Source organism: Fukomys damarensis, unplaced genomic scaffold (assembly GCF_012274545.1).
Source record: "Fukomys damarensis isolate Sample0158 unplaced genomic scaffold, DMR_v1.0_HiC HiC_scaffold_16, whole genome shotgun sequence".
In the NCBI taxonomy this organism is placed as follows: domain Eukaryota; kingdom Metazoa; phylum Chordata; class Mammalia; order Rodentia; family Bathyergidae; genus Fukomys; species Fukomys damarensis.
Window position 1 is genome coordinate 110534219 of NW_022900928.1, and position 10097 is coordinate 110544315.

The 10097-nt window shown below is 38.7% G+C and overlaps 2 pseudogenes; one reads left to right on the forward strand and one right to left on the reverse strand.

The window, feature by feature from the left end:
• Positions 1 to 1324: 1324 nt before the first annotated feature.
• LOC117286497 lies at positions 1325 to 1408 on the reverse strand (annotated as a pseudogene).
• Positions 1409 to 8893: 7485 nt separating this feature from the next.
• Positions 8894 to 9393, forward strand: LOC104856689 (annotated as a pseudogene).
• Positions 9394 to 10097: the final 704 nt, after the last annotated feature.

A 10097-nucleotide genomic window follows, 5' to 3' on the forward strand; every position in this document is an offset into this window, starting at 1 on the left:
ATGATGTTGGCCATTGGTTTGTCATAATGACTTCTACCAAATTCAGATAAGGTCCTTCCATACCTATTTTCTTCAGGATTTTTATTATCATGAGTGGATGTTAGGTTTTATCAAAAGCTTTTTGTGCATCTATTGATATGATCATGTGGTTTTTGTCCTTGCTTCTGTTTATCTGGTGTATTACGTTTATTGATTTGATGGTATGTGAACCATCCTTGCAGCCCTGGGGTGTATGATACTTTTGATGATTTACTGCATTTTATTTGCCAATATCATTTTTTTTTTAATACCAGGGATCGAACTTGGAACCTTGCACTTGCAAGGCAAGTGGCTGTACCACTGAGCTAAATCCCTGGCTCTATTTGCCAATATCTTATTAAGGATTTTTGAGATATCTGTATATATCTATGAAGTTCATTTGTTCTGAAATTTCTTTATTGATTTTTTTGCTTAGTTAAGCTTTCTCTTTGTAAAAGAGGGGTATTGTGGTCACCCACTATGCCTGTGTTGTTTATTTGATCTTTTATGTACAGCTGTGTTTGTTTTATAAAGATACTTTCTCCACTATTGGGTGTGTGTTATCTCTTCCTGTTGTCTTATCCTCTTAACTAGTATGTACTGAGCTTCTTTGTTTCTTCTGATCAGTTTTAGCTTGAAGTTTGCTTTGTCTAAGAGTAAAATTGCTAGCCCTACTTGTTTTGGAGGTCCTGTTGCATGAAATATTGTTTCTATCCTTTAATTTTTGGCCTGTTAATATCTCTTCAGATTAGATTAGTTTCTCGAACAGAACAGACTGTTGGATTTTGTTTTATGATCCAGTCTGCCATTCTGTGTCTTTCAGTTAGGGAGGTAAGACCATTTACATTGCAAGTTATTCCTGAAAGGTGTTGATTTATTCTTGATAAAGTATTCTTGTTGATGACTTCTTTGTTTTTCTTTCTTTACTTTTCTTCTGCTTATCTATTTACTGGGCTTAATGAATAATTCCATCTGGATCTTGGACTTGTTGGCTTCTTTGTCACTGTCTAGGATACTCAAGTATTTTCTGAATTGCAGGTTTGGTGTTTCTTAAGTTGTTATTTTTCATGGATTGTCCTTATTTCTCCATCTGGTTTTGTGTGTGTGTGTGATGAAACTTGTATGTTCTACTTTATTGGTAATTATTTAGATGCATACAACTGTTTTGGTGAACAATCTGCAATACTTTTGAAAGGAAGCAAAAAAAAACTCTGTAGGTCTCCCATCTGTGATATTGGACTTCCTGTAACTCAGCATTTATTGTTGTATCTCTCTTCTCTCTCACAGTAGACGGATCTAAGTCTAAATAAAATCCATTCCAATCTGTTCTATAATATCAATTATTTGGGTGTTACTACACTTGATCTTAGCCAAAAGGCCGAGAAGCGATTATTTGGGTGTTACATAGCAGGTATGGCAAATGAATATTGAGAAATGTCAATCCTAGAGCCAATAAGTATGAGCAAGGACAATAATAACACTTAGGCACCTAGTCAAGTATCAGGAGTGGACATGGGGCCAAAATAACAGATCCAAGATCAGATTAGGTCACATTGGAACTTTTAGGATTCAGATAATAAACACACTATTTCAATGGTGTATCTAGAGAAAACAAAAGCTATAAATCCTAGTCTTACAATGTTTGCTAGTTCCACCTATAGAGTTCTTAAGGAACTCCTTTAGAAATGGAAAGCATAATGTACAAATGATTATAATAATCACCAAGCTGTTGACTTACTTTATTAATAGATCAATCTGTATGCTTATCAGACTCAAGAAAGACTTTGATTTAGTCTGCTGGACCCTCCATTCTCAGTCAACAACAGGTTATCAATTAGATTATGAAAAGGTTGACAAAAAGCTTTACAAATATTGAGACTTCAAATAAACCCACACAACATACTTTTTCCCAAACCTCTATAAAATACTCATAAAGCTTTAAAAACAAAACAAATCAAGGTTGCAAAGACCAATTACTGTGCATATAGAAACATGATATTCCAACAACATCAAAATGGGAAATCTTTTCAATATCTTTTTCCCATCTCAGAATCTGACACTGTGTCCTCAAGGGACTAACTTCCAGTACCTCTGTACATATATATTAGCTTTCTTTGTGCTCCCTTTGTTCATCCAGCTACTTGCTTTATAATTCTTCCTTAACTAAATAATATTTTTAGCAACAGAAAACACTTAATTTTGCTTTAAAAATTAAACTATTTAAAAGCTGACTGTCAGCTATGTTTATTCTGTATTTGGATTTCATTTGTTTCTTTGTGTTTTTTTTTCTTCTACATATTCTTCCAATCAGGTATATCAGGCTCCTTAATACATAAAATGTTTGCATAAGAAAAAAATTTGATTATACACATAAAACCGCAGCCACAGTAATTGGACCACAGTTAGACTAGCTGAACGAGAACAGTCTGTTCATTTACAAGAGATAATACAAAGGAAGAGAAAATACTAGTTATGTAACAGAATAATGTTGTTATTATATCAACAAATTAGATCCCAATTTCTTGAAAGATCATATTTTTAAAAATAGGTTTAGGTGCAGGAATAAGTTTGTATTTTAAACTTCCACCATGAGCTCATTTGAGTCCTTTTGGCTTTGCTTTTGTTTTCTTTGGAATCCTTCCATTCTGACTCTGAATAAATCTTGCCATGGTTGAAACTCCATCCACAAACTTGGTTTTGAAAAGAACATTTACATTGCTGAACATCCCGTCTTTTAGGTAGATGCAGCCTGGGATCTTTCTCATACCCGCAATATTAGACAGACGTTTCAAACTCATTTCACACATTCTCAGTTCATTGTGGTATCCCCCTCTCTCCACCTATTTTGAAAGGAAGTTTTGCTGGGTTAATTTGGATGGAAGTTGTCTCATTTCAGGGCTTGAAATACTTTATTCCAGACTCCCCTGGCCTTCAGAGTTTCTGCTGAAATGTGTTTTGTAATCCTAATGGATTTTCTTTCCTTTGTAATTGATATTTTGCTATTCTCTTACAGATTTTAAAATTCTGCTTTTTTGGTGGGGGTTAACATTTGGTATTTTGACTAAAATGTGCCATGGGGGCTTCCTTTTTCATTGTAGTTTTGTAAGCTTCTCTTACCTGTATATTAAACTCTTTCCTCTTTCTTGGGAAGTTTTCTGCTTTGCTTTCTGTAAACAAACTTTTTATTCCATGTGTGTTATCTTCTAGCTTCTCTTCAACTCCAGTTAGACTTAGGCTGTTCTTGTTTATTCTTTGTTTTTTTTGTGGTACTAGGGATTGAACTCATGACCTTGTATTTTCGGGGTCAGGGATTTAGTTCAGTGGTTCTGCTCCCTCCCTTGCAAGCGCAAGGTTCCGTGTTCAATCCCCAGTACAAAAAAAAAAGGCCTTGTATTTTCAAGGCAGGCACAGCACCATTGAGTTACATCCCTAGCCCCTAAGTTGTTCTTCTCAGTGTCATCTTTAATCAATTTATGATACTCTGCTGCCTGGTATTTGTTTTTCTTTCCATTGCTGCCCTTTGAATCTACACTTAGAGAGTGGGGAGAACTTGGGAACCTTTTGTTGCCTTACTTTTTGTGTTTCCATGAATGTGGAGGTAAAGTAGGGTGAGCAGAGGTTGTAGTTGATATGAAGATGTTTTCACTTACAGACTGACTTCCATTTTCTTTACCTCTTCAGTCCATCACAGGGTCCAAACCACTTAAATTAAGTAGCTGAAGCTGGTTAGAAGAACATCAACAAATCCAATCATAAATCACTTTTATGTGGTCAACCTTGCATTTAAACTTTTATCCTTTATCATTTTTCTTTACAGTCTGTATTCTTTTGTTATTAACAATTAGTATGTGATATGGAGGGGGAAGTGAAGGGAAGGAGAGAGATGGGAGAAAGAGTTGTGTAACTCAAGAGGAGAGGCAGATAGGAGAAACAATAATAGTTTAAAAAATTAGGTGTGGAGTTCAGATTCTGTTGGAGGTCTTTTACTTGGATTGAAGAGTTAGTGTTGAGGTTTATAAGATATTTGTGGGAGCAAGGGCGGGCTGTGGAGGAAGGAGGTGTACTTTGGGATTTAGGAAAGTTAGGTTGTCAGAATATATACATATATTTGTGCACTTGTAAAGTGGAGAAGAGGCAAAGAAGACAGAAGACTAGTTAAGGAGAGCAAAATGAAAAGAGCAGAGATGATGGAAAGTTAATATGAGAGAAGATAAGAGTGATTTAAAAAGAGCATAATATAGCAAATAAAAAACTTGAATTTAAAAAGCGAAAGAAACTGGTAAAAAAAAATATTGTATGGAAGCTTGAGTTGGAGGACAACAGGGAGATGAGAAGATGGAGAGAAAATAAACACCAACTAAATCAAAGTTAAAAAAAAATCTACAGGAGCCTATATCAAATGGTCCAACAAGAGAATACATATGTGATTTCCCCTGTAACCACTACGCCAAAAAGCCTGAGTGTTCATGTAATTCTTTTCTTACCTTGGATGCAGTCTGATGGCAGACAGCCACTCCAACTTTTCCATTTTTCCCTTGTACTCCACGTGCAAGGTGACGGAGACTGAAGAATTCTCCCCTGCAGTTAGTAGGCAGAACCTGGTGCTGTCCCTTGGCTTGGCTTAGGTACTCCCCACCCCAGGTGTGACGGCAGAGTTAGTGGGTGCATTTGTACACCACTGGGGAGCCAGGGAAGTCAGCAGAGCATTCTCTTGCAGGCAGAGGTCTGAGGTAAAGGGAGGACAGGGTACATAACCTCTTGAGTCCACAGGTTCTGTTTGCTTGTTAGTCCTTCCTGCTCCGGGTGTGGAAGAGGGAACCTGCCCTTGCCTGCTGTGAGCCCTGGCAGGGCTGCCACTAGGCTGCACTATTCCCCATTGTTTGGAAGGGACGTGATGAAAGAGGGGCCGGTGGTATATTCAGTCTGTTTTAGAAGTCCAGCCTCTGCAGCACTTGCTTGGTCCAAGAGCCTGTTGGAGATTTCTCTGGTGATGGCTGCTCCCTGGAGGGGCAGGGACTGGAGCAGTGTGGACCAGCTGTGGAGGCACAGCTTCCCCTTTTCATTGATTTAGATGTTTGGTTGGATCTCCATGTGTCATCTTTCTGATTACTTTTCTATTTGAGGGTGAAAGTCTCTCCCCTTCTATAGAGTACTTGTGGGTTCAAAGAATCCTCTCTGGCTTCCTCTGATGTGATTGCGCCTCTAGTCAGCCATGTTATATTTTTTTCCCCCCGCCCTGGAATCAATCCCTTTCCTCATTAAGCCTGATAGCAGTTCATTCTGAATAGTGTGTGTGACTGTCAACCGTGATTGGCCAGCTTCATCGTGTTAAGATACCTCTGGTAGATTAGTGGAAGATGCTCCTGGATGTGGTTGGGTGGGGGCTCTCTATGGTTCCCAGCCCCTCCCTCTCTGGCATGGTTTCCCTGCTCTGCCCCTCAGGGGCCATGAACTAAGCAGCTTTTCTCTGCCATTCCCTTCTGCCATGATGTTCCAAGGCAGTGGTTCTGAAACTTTAGTGTACATCAGAATCGGGTGGAGGATTTGATGAAATACAGATCTAGGTTCCACCACCAGATTTCAGAGGCAGTGGGTCACAATGGGTGTCTCAGAACGTGACTTTCTAGGAAGTCACAGGTGATGCTGCTGCTGCTGCTTCAGATTACAACAGGCAAACAAGATAGGATTCAGGCTGCTTAACAAGAAACCCCAATGGCCGGGGATTTAGCTCAGTGGTTCCACTGCCTGCCTCACAAGCTCAAGGACCGGAGTTCAATCCCCAATACCAAACAAACGAACAAAAAGAACCCAGAAACCCAAGACTCTTTCACATTTAGTGCCTGGTAACTGGTATGATTCTCCAGTCTTTTGTCAAGGATGCCATCCCTTTGTACATCTGCCTGACCTGTGCAAATTCTAATCCCCCAACATGTCTTCCCATTCCTCAGACTCAGAAGGATTCTTTCTTCTGGAGTCCAGTAGTTCTTGGTATATAACTTACTATGAGAAATTCAACTTGGTGGTGGATTCAATTATTCATTCACTTGCTTCTCCCAGTAGTTTGTAAGTTCCTAGGTCTTATTCAGCTTTGCTTTCCAGCACCCAGCATAGAATAGGTGCTGAATAAATGTTGTTAAATGAAACACAACCTTTCAAGGGAAGTGTTATACTCTTAGATTAAGGAAGGTACTGAAGACTTTCCAAGAGCACATCAAGATTTAATTCTAAGACTGCGTATTTTAAATGAGAGCGGAATGAGATATGGAGTTAGTCAAATGACTGAGGAACTCTGATTATTTATTGAAACCAGGTAATTTCAGTGTTCTCTTAACACACCTGGGGTGAGCCTGTGCTGTTTAGCAACATGACATGAAGTTAAACTGATCTGGCTGTTCTACTATGAGCCAGATTGGCTACTCAAACCTGTTATTTGTCTGGGCTGTTAAATAGTCAACTAAATAATTGCTGTTCCAGGGCTGGGGGTTTAGCTCAGTGGTTCTACTACCTGCCTTGAAAGTTCAAGAACCCAAGTTCGATCCCTGGTACGAAAAAAAGAAAAAAAAAGGATTGCTCTTCTACTTTTACATTCTGTGTTTTTTGCTATCAACAGATTCCAGCTGCTACAGTTTTTTGGGTTTTTGAGAAAGGGTCTCACTATATAGTTGTGACTGACCTGGAACTCACTACGTAGCCCAGGCTGGTCTGGAACTCACAGCGATCCTCCTGCCTCAGCCTCATGAGTTCTGGGATTACAGGCATGTGCCACCATGCCCAGCTTACCCACAGTCTTATAACCCAGCCCCTTGGTGGTTGTGGGATAGATTTGATGGTCTATGCATATAGATGGGAAATAATCATTATTAATTTACTAAATTAAGTCAAAATTAAACATTTCCTTCAATTATTGATACAGGCAACAAATAGAGTTGTATTTTTGGTACCTGGAACTTTGTCACTGATAGAAATATCTACATTTTTATTACATGCTACAACAGTTATTCCTGTTCATCATAACTTCAAATTTATAGTTGTGATTGGCTATACCACTGGATTTTGTTATTAGAGGTGCTAATAATGAAGTACATATATGACTATGTCACAAAATTTAAAGTATTTCGATATTGTGTCTCAATATAGTCAATTTCCATTGTTATAAAGATTATGTACATTTGTAAAAGTCCTATATATTTTATTTACATACTTAAAGCATTACTTTGAGACAGTATCTATAGCTTCCAATGAGCTCTAAAAGGCTCAGTGGCTACAGAAATGTTAAAAATCCCTACTAAGAAAGGAAAGGTTATGATTCCATTCTGTTGAATTTACTTTGCAGCATAAGTTTAGCAGGATAATTAAAAAAACAGTAGGAAAAAAATCAAGTTCAGTTTGAATAGTCATTTTTGTTTAAAGAATTCATAAAATGATTGAATGGTTAGCAAATTGTAACCGAACACTTTCTTCTATTATTGTGTACAAACTGCAAGTGAAACGTTCTTTGATATCTTAGGCTACATGCTAGCAGTGCGGTAATAGTTAAATTAATTTCTAATACGTCTCATCTCATTATAGATTTATGCAATAGTCTCTTTCAATTTTAAATTGGGCTTCAGGGAAGATTAAATACTTAGGTATTCCAGTTTGTATAAAATTTCTAGATCCATACAAATTAAACTTCCCCTGCCTAAATGACCCTAATCATTCTAATTTAACTAGATGGAGCTTATTTCCTTTTGACAGAGCTTGTCATGTTGAATCATACCCAGGGAGATGAACAGCATGCCAAATGGGTAATAAGTATTCCAGATGTTGCTTTGCTGCCTTCTAGCAAAGTTATTAATAAAAGTCAGTTGCTTCTTGTCTTTTTTTATCCTCTGATATTGCTGAGAATATAAACTTCCTTTCTCCTCACTAAGAAATGGTGATTTTAAAAGTACATTAAATGTGCTGCTGCAGATGATTTTAGTAAAAGTACCTAGGGTGCATCAGGGACATTTGGGGCAATCTGGACCTGCTGGGACTTTGGGTGGGAGTGAGGGCAGGAGGATGCGAAGAAGACTGAGACAGAGATTTAAATTTCAGATTGTGTGTGTGTGCGTGTGTGTGTGCACATGCCTGTGCATGCATGTTTACTTTTAGGAATTAGAATAAAAACAGTAATAGCTGCCATGACAGCTACTCAAATGAAAGGCCAGTTACAGTGTGGCAGAAGGTCTGAAGGACTCTCCATCCACCTTCTATCCACGTCTCATCTCCATCTCTGCTACACCCAGGCAGACCTCCCTGAACACCTACTGTAGCTGCCAGGGTCCAGTGTGGGAATTCATATACCTGCCTTTACGGAATTGAAGGGAAAGTGTGTTTATGGTGCAGAGGAAACCTTGGGGGACAGAAGGGGCTGGAGGCCCGGAGACAGACTCAGAGGCCAGAAGACAAGAGGCCTGATTCCAGACAATTTCTAGATAAAGACATGGTTTTTTAATACTTACTGAAAACATCTAATTTTTTCTTAGGTACAAGCAGATTAAAATTCAGAACTAAGGAAAACCTAATAATAATTAAAGTAGTTTGCCAGTGTGGTGGCTTTAGGAGGCTCTCTTCAGAAATACTTTGGGCTGCTGGCTGGCTTGTCGGGTGAGAGAGTGAGGAAGGAACCGCGCTGCTGGAAACTTCTGTGTTTCCTCCTCTCCTACCTTATTAGCATCACCTTTGAGAAAGGGCGCCGGCCCATCCCCTTGGCGAGGCAGGGGAAGCCCAGTCTCTTGCGCTGCTCCGTCTTTGCTGACAGGGATAAGGCAACATTTTTTTCCCGCGGCAGAAGAACCAAAAGATTAGATTGAAAAAAAAAAAAAGAAAAGAAAGAAAGAACATAAGAGCCATGCTTTTTCGAAGACCTGTGTGTGTTACAGGTGCTTCGTGAGCTTGTAAGACATGAGTCTGAGGCAGCCAGCAATTTGGTGATTGAAAGATCACTGGCAGTCGCTTGGGCGAGTGGGTCGGGACCCTGTCACGAGGCAGGTGGAAGGAAAAAATCCTGGCACCACATTTTCTCTAGCAGCAAATGAGATGTGGCTATCAGGGGACAGCAAGGAATATCAAACAGGTGATGTCAGTCCAAAGAAGACGAGGTACCGAACATCAGCGTTTCGGCCCGGCCTCAGAGATGTAGCGTCTCCGTATGTGAAAAGGGGTCTCGCATTTTCGTGGAGGGGAAGTAGACTGTGGTGAATACATGAGTAAGAGTGACGTGAAGTAACAACAATCACGGCTGATGACTTATCCTTCTCCGTGACCAGACGAAAGGAAGGAAATGAACGGATGATTCTTTGGCCGTTGTTTGGTACAATCTCATTTTCAAATCATGTATGGTCTTTCTAGTTTTAAGAAGAAAAATTAAAGATGATACTTTATAATAAAATTCTTTGGGCTTTGTGAATTCTACTAAAAAATCGGGCTTTCTTTCACTTTACTCTTTCTCCTTTTAAAGCCATAGAAAGGCATTTGTATTTCCACCAGAATAAAAGGATCATTTAGTTTTACTCGGAGAAAAAAGAAAAATTTAAATGAAATAAAGTTATGGTCTTCAGAAAACAGACATCATAACCCATATTTGAATATCCTTAAATATACAGCTTTCTTCACCCCTCTTCTTACATGGTTTGGGTTTTAGCTAACAATAAATGGGATAAACAGCATTAAAATCGTGTTTGTTATGAATACTTGTAGTGGTTGTGATATGCCTGAGTAGTTGGGTGGATTCTTTAATGTTCACACCATTTCTTCAAATGTCAACAAAGTAATGCAATTCTGGGTGGAAGTAACTTTTTCTATCATCTTTATTGATTTTTAAAGTTTATGACCAATAGAAGTTACTAAACTGAGCGCTACTGACACCTGCTGGACAAAAATCTACCTTAGTGATCCAATGACTAGTAACTGGTTAGTATGGATTAATTTGGGAAACAAAACTATAAGTAAAATTGAAAAAGAACTAAGTTAAATATAAAACCTCTAACTAATTTTCAATGTTTTTGAGACACAGTTTCACTCTGTAGTCTTGGCTGGCCTTGAACTCTTAATCC